At 39.6% G+C, this 12,506-nt stretch overlaps 1 long non-coding RNA gene across 1 annotated transcript in view; it reads left to right on the top strand.

Annotated features, from left to right (window-relative positions):
* Positions 1-10,509, top strand: part of LOC134761036 (uncharacterized) — a 56,841-nt gene extending 46,332 nt beyond the window's left edge. The window contains exons 3-4 of the long non-coding RNA XR_010139259.1: positions 2,126-2,221; positions 10,399-10,509. This is a non-coding gene — a long non-coding RNA (uncharacterized LOC134761036). The remainder of the gene's footprint in view (positions 1-2,125; positions 2,222-10,398) is intronic.
* Positions 10,510-12,506: the final 1,997 nt, after the last annotated feature.

Here is a 12,506-nt window from a genome sequence, read left to right as displayed (position 1 = left end):
TAGCACTTTGGGAGGCCAAGGTAGGCAGATCACCTGAGATCAGGAGTTCGAGACCAGCCTGGCCAACAGAGTGAAACCATGTCTTTACTGAAAATACAAAAATTAGCCAGGTGTGGTGGTGCGTGCCTGTAATCCTAGCCACCTGGGAGGCTGAGCCAGGAGAATCGCTGAAACCTGAAAGGCGGAGCCTGCAGTGAGCAGAGATCATGCCACTGCACTCCAGCCTGGGTGACAGAGCAAGATGGAAAAAAAAAAAAAAAGAAATGCTGCTGAATTTTGTACATTGATTTTTGTACCCTAAAACTTTACTGAGGTCATTTATCAGCTCTGGGAGGCCTTTGATGGAGTCTTTAGGGTTTTCTAGATAAAGAATTATGTCATCAGTAAAGAGAGATAAGTTGTTTTCTTATCTTCCTGTTTAGTTGCCTTTTATTTCTTTCCCTTGCCTGATTGCTCTGGATAGAGCTTTTATTACTGTGTTGATTGGGAGTGGTGAGAGTGGGCATCTTTGTCTTGTTCCATATTTTAAGGGGAATATTTCTAGCTTTTACCCATTCAGTAGGATGTTGGCTGTAGATTTGTGGATATGTTCCTTTGATGACTGGTTTGTTGAGGGTTTTTATCATGAAGAGATGTTGAATTTTATTGAAAGCTTTTTCTGCATCTATTAGGATTATCATCAGTTTTTGCCTTTAATTCTGTTTATGAGATGAATCATACTTATTGATTTGCGTTTGTTGAACCAACCTTCATTTCAGGAATGAAGTCTACTTGATCATGATTAATTGACATTTCAATATGCTACTAAATTTGATTTGCTAATATGTTGTTGAGGATTTTGGCATCTATGCTCATCAGAGGTATTGGCCTGAAGTTTTCTGTATAGTGTCTGCCAGGTTTTGATATCAAAATGATACTGGCTTCATAAAATGACTTAGGGAGGAGTCCCTCCTCTTCGATTTATTGCAATAGTTTTACTAGCATTAGTATTAACTCTTCTTTATACATCTGACAGAATTCAGCTGTTAATCCACTTGGTCCAAGGCTTTTTTCTGGTTGTTAGGTTTTTAATTACTGATTCCATTTTGGAACTTATTGGTCTATTCAGGATTTCAATTTCTTCTTAATTCAATATTGGATGGTTCTGTGTTTTCAGGAATTTATATTTTTTCTTTAGATTTTCTATTTTGTGTGCATAGATGAGTTCATCACAGTCTCTGAAGATCTTTTATATTTTTGTCATATCAGTTGTAATGTCACCTTTTCCTTTTCTGATTGAGCTTATTTGAATTTTCTCTTTTTTTCTTTGCTAATCTTGCCAGTGGTCTATTTATCTTATTTATCCTTTCAAAACATCAACTTTTGGTTTTATTGATCTTTATATGGATTTTTGAGTCTCCATTATATTCGGATTTTTTTTTTTTTGAGATGGAGTTTCGCTCCTCTGTCGCCCAGGCTGGAATGCAGTGGCACAATTTCAGTTCACTGCAACTTCCTCCTCCCAGGTTCAAGCAATTCTCCTGCCTCAACCTCCTGAGTAGCTGGGATTACAAGCATGCACCACCACACCTGGTTAATTTTGTTATTTTTTAATTAATTTGTAATTTTGTTATTATAAATCATGCTGCTATGAAGACATATGCGCACGTATGTTTATTGCGGCACTATTCACAATAGCAAAGACTTGGAACCAACCCAAATGTCCAACAATGATAGACTGAATTAAGAAAATGTGGCACATATGCATCATGGAATACTATGCAGCCATAAAAAATGATGAGCTCATGTCCTTTGTAGGGACATGGATGAAGCTGGAAACCATTATTCTCAGCAAACTATCGCAAGGACAAAAAAACCGAACACCACATGTTCTCACTCATAGGTGGGAACTGAACAGTGAGAACACTTGGACACAGGAAGGGGAACATCACACACTGGGCCTGTTGAGGGGTGGGGGGAGGGGGGTGGGATAGCATTAGGAGATATACCTAATGTAAATGACGAGTTAATGGGTGCAGCACACCAATATGGCACATGTATACATATGTAACAAACCTGCACGTTGTGCATGTATACCCTAAAACTTAAAGTATAATAAAAAAAATTTTTTTTTTGTTATTTTTAGTAGAGGCAGAGTTTCACCATGTTAGCCAGGCTCGTCTCAAACTCCTGACCTCAGGTGATCCACAAGCCTCGGTCTCCCGAAGTGCTGGGATTACAGGTATGAGCCCCCATGCCCAGCCAATTATATTAAGTTTTGCTCCAGTATTAGTTATTTATTTTCTTCTCCTAGCTTTGGAGTTTGCTTTTTCTTGTGTCCCTAGTTCCTCTAGGTATGATTCCTTGTAGCTAATCTGAGATCTTTTTAACTTCTTTAGGCATTTAGTGCTATAAACTTTCCTCTTAACACTGCTTTTGCTGCATCCCAGAGATTTTGGTGTGTTGTGTCTTTGTATAATTGATTTCAAATAATTTTTGATTGTTACCTTAATTTCATTGTTTATGCAAAAGTCCTTCAAAAGCAAGTTGCTTAATTTTCATGTAATTGTGTGGATTTGAGAGATCTTCTTGGTATTAATTTACATTTTTATTCCACTGTTGTCTGAGAGTATGCTTGGTATAATTTCAGTGTTTTAAAATTTGCTGAGACTTGCTTTGTGTCTGAGCATGTGGTTGATTGTAGAGTATGTTCCACGGGCAGGTGAGAAGAATGTATATTCTGTGGTTATTTGTTGGGGTGTTCTGTAGACGTCTATTAGGTCTGATTGGTCAAATGTTAATTTTAAGTCCAGAATTTCTTTGTTGGTTTTCTGCCCTGATGGTCTAGCTAAAACTGTTAGTGGTGTGTTAAAGTTCCCTACTCTTATTGTGTGACTGTGTAAGTCTTTTGGTTTTATGATTCTGGGTGCTCTCATGTTGGGTATGTATATTAGGAGAGTTAAGTCTTCTTGTTGAATTGAATCCTTTATCATTACATAATGTCCTTGTTTGTCCTTTTTTACTGTTGTTGATTTAAAGTTCATCTTATCTGATATAAAGATAGTGACTGCTGCTCTTTTTTGTTCTCTGTGTATGTGATAGATATTTCTCCAACACTTAATTTGAGCCTATGGGTGTCATTTCTTGTGAGAGGGGTCCCGTGAATACAGCAGATGGTTATTGTTGTTTTATTTAACTTTCCACTCTGTGCCTATGAAGTGGGTTGTATAGACCATTATATTAAATGTTAATATTAATATGTGGGATTCTGATCATATCCTGATGTTGTTAGCTGGTTGCTTTATAGTCTAGATTGTGTAGTTGCTTTTTAGGGTACGTGGGTTACGTACTTAAGAGTGTTTTTGTAGAAGTAGTTGTTATTCTTTCACTTCCATGTTTATAACTCCCTTAAGGATCTCTTATAGGACCGGTCTGATGGTAATGGATTTCCTTAGCAATTGTTTATCTGGAAAAGATTTTATTCCTGCTTTGCTTATGAGGCTTGGTTTGATGAGACACTCAATTCTTGGTTGAAAATTTTTCTTTTTAGTAATGCTGAAAATAGTCTCCCAGTCTCTTCTGGCTTGGAAGGTTTCTCCTGAGAAGCCCACTCTCAGCCTGAAGTTGTTCCCTTTTTAAGTAATCTGACCCTTTTCTCTAGCAGCCCTAAAGTTTTTTTGTTGTTGTTGTTGTTTTGTTTTTTTTGATCTTGGACAGTCTGGTGACTATATGCCTTACTGATATTCATCTTGCAAATTATCTCACATGTGTACTTTGGATTTCTTGTACCTACATATCCATATCTCTATGAGATTAGCGATTTTTTTTGAATTATTTTCTCAAATATGTTTTCCATGTTGTTTTTCCATTCTTTTTCTCTCTCAGAAAATCCAATAATTTGTAGGTTTGGTTGCTTTACATAATCTAATTTTCTTGAATTTTAATTTTTTTTTGAATTATTTTCTATGTTTAATTGGGTTAGATCAAATGAGCAGTCTTCACACTCTGGAATGCTTTCTTCTGCTTGGTCTACTCTATTTATAAAGCTTTCAATTGTATTTTGAAATTCCTTAAATGAGTTTTTTAATTCCAGTAGTTTTGATTGACTTTAAAAAATGTTTATCTCTTTGTTTATTTCCTGGATTGCTTTGGTAGTTCTTTATATTGATTTTCTTTTTTTTTTAAATTTTATTATTATTATACTTTAAGTTTTAGGGTATGTGTGCACAACGTGCAGGTTTGTTACATATGTATACATGTGCCATGTTGGTGTGCTGCACCCATTAACTCATCATTTAGCATTAGGTATATCTCCTAATGCTATCCATCCCCCCTCCCCCCACCCCACAACAGTCCCCAGAGTGTGATGTTCCCCTTCCTGTGTCCATGTGTTCTCATTGTTCAATTCCCATATATGAGTGAGAACATGCAGTGTTTGGTTTTTTGTCCTTGCAATAGTTTGCTGAGAATAATGGTTTCCAGCTTCATCCATGTCCCTACAAAGGACATGAACTCATCCTTTTTTATGGCTGCATTGTATTCCATGGTGTATACGTGCCACATTTTCTTAATCCAGTCTATCATTGTTGGACATTTGGCTTGGTTCCAAGTCTTTGCTATTGTGAATAGTGCCACAATAAACATACGTGTGCATGTGTCTTTATAGCAGCATGATTTATAGTCCTTTGGGTATATACCCAGTAATGGGATGGCTGGGTCAAATGGTATTTCTAGTTCTAGATCCCTGAGGAATTGCCACACTGACTTCCACAATGGTTGAACTAGTTGACAGTCCCACCAACAGTGTAAAAGTGTTCCTATTTCTCCACATCCTCTCCAGCACCTGTTGTTTCCTGACTTTTTAATGATTGCCATTCTAACTGGTGTGAGATGGTATCTCATTGTGGTTTTGATTTGCATTTCTCTGATGGCCAGTGATGATGAGCATTTTTTCGTGTGTTTTTTGGCTGCATAAATGTCTTCTTTTGAGAAGTGTCTGTTCATATCCTTTGCCCACTTTTTGATGGGGTTGTTTTTTTCTTGTAAATTTGTTTGAGTTCATTGTAGATTCTGGATATTAGCCCTTTGTCAGATGAGTAGGTTGCGAAAATTTTCTCCGATTTTGTAGGTTGCCTGTTCACTCTGATGGTAGTTTCTTTTGCTGTGCAGAAGCTCTTTAGTTTAATTAGATCCCATTTGTCAATTTTGGCTTTTGTTGCCATTGCTTTTGGTGTTTTAGACATGAAGTCCTTGCCCGTGCCTATGTCCTGAATAGTAATGCCTAGCTTTTCTTCTAGGGTTTTTATGGTTTTAGGTCTAACACGTAAGTCTTTAATCCATCTTGAATTAATTTTTGTATAAGGTGTAAGGAAGGGATCCAGTTTCAGCTTTCTACATATGGCTAGCCAGTTATCCCAGCACCATTTATTAAATAGGGAATCCTTTCCCCATTGCTTGTTTTTCTCAGGTTTGTCAAAGATCAGATAGTTGTAGATATGTGGCATTATTTCTGAGGGCTCTGTTCTGTTCCATTGATCTATATCTCTGTTTTGGTACCAGTACTGTGCTGTTTTGGTTACTGTAGCCTTGTAGTATAGTTTGAAGTCAGGTAGCATGATGCCCCCAGGTTTGTTCTTTTGGGTTAGGATTGACTTGGCGATGCGGGCTCTTTTTTGGTTCCATATGAACTTTAAAGTAGTTTTTTTCCAATTCTGTGAAGAAAGTCATTGGTAGCTTGATGGGGATGGCATTGAATCTATAAATTACCTTGGGCAGTATGGCCATTTTCACGATATTGATTCTTCCTACCCATGAGCATGGAATGTTCTTCCATTTCTTTGTGTCCTCTTTTATATCATTGAGCAGTGGTTTGTAGTTCTCCTTGAAGAGGTCCTTCACGTCCCTTGTAAGTTGGATTCCTAAGTATTTTATTCTCTTTGAAGCAATTGTGAATGGGAGTTCACTCATGATTTGGCTCTCTGTTTGTCTGTTATTGGTTTATAAGAATGCTTGTGATTTTTGTACATTGATTTTGTATCCTGAGACTTTGCTGAAGTTGCTTATCAATTTAAGGAGATTTTGGGCTGAGACAATGGGGTTTTCTAGATATAAAATCATGTCATCTGCAAACAGGGACAATTTGACTTCCTCTTTTCCTAATTGAATACCCTTTATTTCCTTCTCCTGCCTAATTGCCCTGGCCAGAACTTCCAACACTATGTTGAATAGGAGTGGTGAGAGAGGGCAACCCTGTCTCATGCCAGTTTTCAAAGGGAATGCTTCCAGTTTTTGCCCATTCAGTATGATATTGGCTGTGGGTTTGTCATAGATAGCTCTTATTATTTTGAGATACATTCTATCAATACCTAATTTATTGAGAGTTTTTAGCATGAAGCGTTGTTGAATTTTGTCAAAGGCCTTTTCTGCATCTATTGAGATAATCATGCGGTTTTTGTCTTTGGTTCTGTTTATATGCTGGATTACATTTATTGACTTGCATATATTGAACCAGCCTTGCATCCCAGGATGAAGCCCACTTGATCATGGTGGATAAGCTTTTTGATGTGCTGCTGGATTCGGTTTGCCAGTATTTTATTGAGGATTTTTGCATCAATGTTCATCAAGGATATTGGTCTAAAATTCTCTTTTTTGGTTGTGTCTCTGCCCGGCTTTGGTATCAGGATGATGCTGGCTTCATAAAATGAGTTAGGGAGGATTCCCTCTTTTTCTATTGATTGGAATAGTTTCAGAAGGAATGGTACCAGTTCCTCCTTAGAATTCGGCTGTGAATCCATCTGGTCCTGGACTCTTTTTGGTTGGTAAGCTATTGATTATTCCCACAATTTCAGATCCTGTTATTAGTCTATTCAGAGATTCAACTTCTTCCTGGTTTAGTCTTGGAAGACTGTATGTGTTGAGGAATTTATCCGTTTCTTCTAGATTTTCTAGTTTATTTGCGTAGAGGTGTTTGTAGTATTCTCTGATGGTAGTTTGTATTTCTGTGGGATCGGTGGTGATATCCCCTTTATCATTTTTTATTGCGTCTATTTGATTCTTCTCTCTTTTTTTCTTTATTAGTCTTGCTAATGGTCTATCAATTTTGTTGATCCTTTCAAAAAACCAGCTCCTGGTTTTCATTAATTTTTTGATGGTTTTTTTGTGTCTCTATTTCCTCCAGTTCTGCTCTGATTTTAGTTATTTCTTGCCTTCTGCTAGCTGTTGAATGTGTTTGCTCTTGCTTCTCTAGTTCTTTTAATTGTGATGTTAGGGTGTCAATTTTAGATCTTTCTTGCTTTCTCTTTTGGGCATTTAGTGCTATAAATTTCCCTCTACACACTGCTTTGAATGTGTCCCAGAGATTCTGGTATGTTGATCTGTCTAATGTTGACAGTGGGGTGTTAAAATCTTCCATTATTATTGTGTGGAAGTCGAAGTCTCTTTGTAGGTCACTCAGGACTTGCTTTATGAATCTGGGTGCTCCTGTATTGGGTGCATATATATTTAGGATAGTTAGCTCTTCCTGTTGAATTGATCCTTTTACCATTATGTAATGGCCTTCTTTGTCTCTTTTGATCTTTGTTGGTTTAAAGTCTGTTTTATCAGAGACCAGGATTGCAACCCCTGCCTTTTTTTGTTTTCCATTTGCTTGGTAGATCTTCCTCCATCCTTTTATTTTGAGCCTATGTGTGACTCTTCACGTGAGATGGGTTTCCTGAATACAGCACACTGATGGGTCTTGACTCTTGATCCAATTTGCCAGTCTGTGACTTTTAATTGGAGCATTTAGTCCATTTACATTTAAAGTTAATATTGTTATGAGTGAATTTGATCCTGTTATTATGATGTTAGCTGGTAATTTTGCTCGTTGGTTGATGCAGTTTCTTCCTAGTCTCGATGGTCTTTACATTTTGGCATGATTTTGCAGCGGCTGGTACCGGTTGTTCCTTTCCATGTTTAGTGCTTCCTTCAGGAGCTCTTTTAGGGCAGGCCTGGTGGTGACAAAATCTCTCAGCATTTGCTTGTCTGTAAAGTATTTTATTTCTCCTTCACTTATGAAGCTTAGTTTGGCTGGATATAAAATTCTGGGTTGAAAATTCTTTTCTTTAAGAATGTTGAATATTGGCTCCCACTCTCTTCTGGCTTGCAGAATTTCTGCCGAGAGACTCGCTGTTAGTCTGATGGGCTTCCCTTTGTGGGTAACCCAACCTTTCTCTCTGGCTGCCCTTAACATTTTTTCCTTCATTTCAACTTTGGTGAATCTGACAATTATGTGTCTTGGAGTTGCTCTTGTCGAGGAGTATCTTTGTGGCGTTCTCTGTGTTTCCTGAATCTGAATGTTGGCCTGACTTGCTAGATTGGGGAAGTTCTCCTGGATAACATCCTGCAGAGTGTTTTCCAACTTGGTTCCATTCTCCCTGTCACTTTCAGGTACACCAATCAGACGCAGATTTGGTCTTTTCACATAGTCCCATATTTCTTGGAGGCTTTGTTCATTTCTTTTTATTCTTTTTTCTCTAAACTTCCCTTCTCACTTCATTTCATTCATTTCATCTTCCATCACTGATACCCATTCTTCCAGTTGATCGCATTGGCTCTTGAGGCTTCTGCGTTCTTCACATAGTTCTCGAGCCTTGGCTTTCAGCTCCATCAGCTCCTTTAAGCACTTCTCTGTATTGGTTATTCTAGTTATACATTCATCTAAATTTTTTTCAAAGTTTTCAACTTTGGTTTGAATTTCCTTCTGTAGCTCGGAGTAGTTTGATCATCTGAAGCCTTCTTCTCTCAACTTGTCAAAGTTATTCTCGGTCCAGCTTTGTTCCGTTGCTGGTAAGGAACTGCTTTCCTTTGGAGGAGGGGAGGCGCTCTGCTTTTTAGAGTTTCCGGTGTTTCTGCTCTGTTTTTTCCTCATCTTTGTGGTTTCATCTACTTTTGGTCTTTGATGATGGTGATGTACAGATGGGTTTTTGGTGTGGATGTCCTTTCTGTTTGTTAGTTTTCCTTCTATCAGACAGGACCCTCAGCTGCAGGTCTGTTGGAGTTTGCTAGAGGTCCACTCCAGACCCTGTTTTCTTGGATATCAGCACCGGTGTCTGCAGAACCGCGGATTTTCGTGATTTGTGAATGCTGCTGTCTGGTCGTTCCTCTGGAAGTTTTGTCTCAGAGGAGTACCTGGCCGTGTGAGGTGTCAGTCTGCCCCTACTGGGGGGTGCCTCCCAGTTAGGCTGCTCGGGGGTCAGTGGTCAGGGACCCACTTGAGGAGGCAGTCTGCCTGTTCTCAGATCTCCAGCTGCATGCTGGGAGAACTACTGCTCTCCTCAAAGCTGTCAGACAGGGACATTTAAGTCTGCAGAGGTTACTGCTGTCTTTTTGTTTGTCTGTGCCCTGCCCCCAGAGGTGGAGCCTACAGAGGCAGGCAGGCCTCCTTGAGCTGTGGTGGGCTTCACCCAGTTGGAGCTTCCTGGCTGCTTTGTTTACCTAAGCGAGCCTGGGCAATGGAGGGTGCCCCTCCCCCAGCCTTACTCCCGCCTTGCAGTTTGATCTCAGACTGCTGTGCTAGCAATCAACGAGACTCCGTGGGTGTAGGACCCTCCGAGCTAGGTGCGGGATATAATCTCCTGGTGTGCCGTTTCCTAAGCCCGTGGGAAAAGCGCAGTATTCGGGTGGGAGTGGCCCGATTTTCCAGGTGCCGTCTGTCACCCCTTTCTGTAACCAGGAAAGGGAACTCTCTGACCCCTTGCACTTCCTGAGTGAGGCAATGCCTTGCCCTGCTTCGGCTGGTGCATGGTGCGCTGCACCCACTGTCCTATGCCCACTGTCTGGCACTCCCTAGTGAGATGAACCCAGTACTTCAGAAGGAAATGCAGAAATCACCCATCTTCTGCCTCAGTCACGCTGGGAGCTATAGACCAGAGCTGTTCCTATTCAGCCATCTTCGCTCCTCCCCCTATATTGATTTTCAACTTTGCCTTGGATCTCGTTGAACTTCCTTGCTATCCGTACTTTGAATTCTGTATCTGTCATTTCTGAGTTTCCATTTTCTTTAGGATCCATGGTTAAAGAGCTAGTATGATTCTCTGGTGGCGTCGTAACATACAGATTGTTTGGTGGTGCCAGAGTTCTTATGCTGGTTCCTTCTCATCTTGAGATGCTGGCATTTTTAAGTTTTGTAATTATTTTAATGTGATAGGAGTTACTTTTTCTTTCCCTTCCCTCCCTCCTGAGGGGATGTGACTATAGTGTACATTGGGTAGGGATTTTTGGCTTTGCTTCTATAGCCCTATACACTTTCATGCAGTTCTATATTGCAGTTCAATCTATAGGCCAGTATATGGTGATTATGGGTAAAAGCCATCTGTGAGACCAGCAGATATATAGGTACCTGATCTTTGTTTACTATGAAGTGCTCTTTTTGGTTTCTAGTGATTGGTGGCACAGTGGACTAATTGGTGCCTGATCTTCCTGTTCTACAGAAGTGAGGAGACACAGCTAGGGAGAGCTGGAGCCCCTACCTTGCTCATGAATACCCCAATGGTGAGTGCAGGCACCAGCCCTGATGAAGGGGTGTGTGTGTGTGTGTGTGTGTGTGTGTGTGTGTGTGTGTGTGTGTCGTGGAGTGGGCAGGGCTGGGCAGAAGTGGAGGTAAACTGCACTGGCCCTTCATTTTAGACAGGCAGGAATGTGATATGTTTCTCTATCTCATCCCTGTTCCAGAGGCGCATGATTTCTAGTTCAGGCACACACTGTAGTCTCTCCCCAGACCACAATGTGATTGAGAGCCATGGGAAATGGTTTTGCGGCTTTCTGTGGGAAAGTTTTCAGGGCAGAACCTCATCACTCAGCCCACTATGGATAGCTTTGTATCTCTCTTGTTCTTGAATGTTGTAGCACTGCTGCTTTATGTAAGCGGGGGGCTCCACCTATGAGCCCGTGTGGGTGGTTGTGATGGCATCAGTTGGGTTGGCCAAGTCTCAGGCCCTGCGAAAAGTGGTCATATTCATATATTGACATAGTACATTAGTAATAGATACTATATTACATATTATATGTTAATAACATACATCATATATTAATAATATAAATAATATATAATCAATATAGAATAATATAAATAATAGAATTTGATATGAATATATAGTTATTTTATCTCTGATAAATGCATTTAAATATGTAAGTGTAATATAAATATATTTAAATAAATATTTTATATGTAAAATATTTATGCATTACATATATGTACATCATATACTTCCAGGCATATGACTTATGTAGAGGTACAGTTTTTTCATTGTAAAAGTGTTCTTCAAATGAGAGGAGAAAACTTCATTAAAAGTTTAAAAGGCAAGTCACTATTTTACGGTGTTTTAATATGTACAGGACACTTTTGAACCCCCAGATTCAGAAATGACTCAAACTGAAGTGTGTTCTCATAGCTCTTTGGAGTTACAAAGATGTACCCCTAGCAATCCCAAGGCGCCACCATGGTAGAGCATGCATGTAGCAGCAATGAGGTTTCTAGATATTTAGACCCAAAAAAGGTGTACAAGGGAACATACAAAGGAAATTAGACAAGCTTGATCATGCTGATTTATCACATTAGTCTCTCTCTTTGTATGTCTAGAAGGTTTCTTTTGTTGCAAAGAATTGGTAGTCTGATAATTATGAAAATATGAGTGTATTAGGGTTCACCAGAGGGACAGAATTTATGAATATGTGTGTGTATGTGTGTGTAAGGAGATTTAGTTTATGGAATTAGCTGATGTAGTTATGGAAGCTGAAAAGACCCAAGATCTTCATTCAGTTAGCTGGAGATTCAGGAGAGCTGATGGTGTAATTACATTTCAAATGCCAACAGGCTTGAGACTCAGAAAAAGCTGGTGTTTCAGTTTTAGTCCAAAAGCAGGCAAGAACTGATGTTCCAGTTCAAGGCAATCAGCCAGGAGGAATTTCTTCTTACCAGAGGGAAAGTCAGCCTTTTTTTCTCTTTAGGCCCCCAGCTGACTGAATGAGGACCTCTCACACTAAGGAAGGCTTTACTCAGTCTACTGATTCAAATGTTAATCTCATCCAGAAACACCATCATCAGACATGCTGATAATAATGCTTGATCAAATATCTGGGTTTGCTGTGGCTCAGTCAAGTTGACACTTAAAATTAACAGTTACAATGAATATTAATATATGGGAAATTTTCCGTTTTTTTTTTTTTTTTTTTGATGGAGTCTTGCTCTGTTGCCCAGGCTGGAGTACAGTGGCATGATCTGGGCTCACTGTAAATTCTGCCTCCCGGGTTCAAGCGATTCTCCTGCCTCAGCCTCCTGAATAGCTGGGATTACAGGCGTGTGCCACCATGCCTGACTAATTTTTGCATTTTTAGTAGAGACGGGGTTTCACATGTTGGTCAGGCTGATCTCGAACTCCTGACCTCGTGATCTGCCTGCCTCGGCCTCCCAAAGTGCTGGGATTACAGGCGTGAGCCACTGCGCCCAGCTGGGAAAATTTACTTCTAAAAATATTTCTTAATTCTCTAAT

Source organism: Pongo abelii, chromosome 2 (assembly GCF_028885655.2).
Source record: "Pongo abelii isolate AG06213 chromosome 2, NHGRI_mPonAbe1-v2.0_pri, whole genome shotgun sequence".
Classification (NCBI taxonomy): domain Eukaryota; kingdom Metazoa; phylum Chordata; class Mammalia; order Primates; family Hominidae; genus Pongo; species Pongo abelii.
The sequence above is the reverse complement of the archived record's forward strand: the minus strand, read 5'-3'. Positions and strand labels throughout refer to the sequence as shown.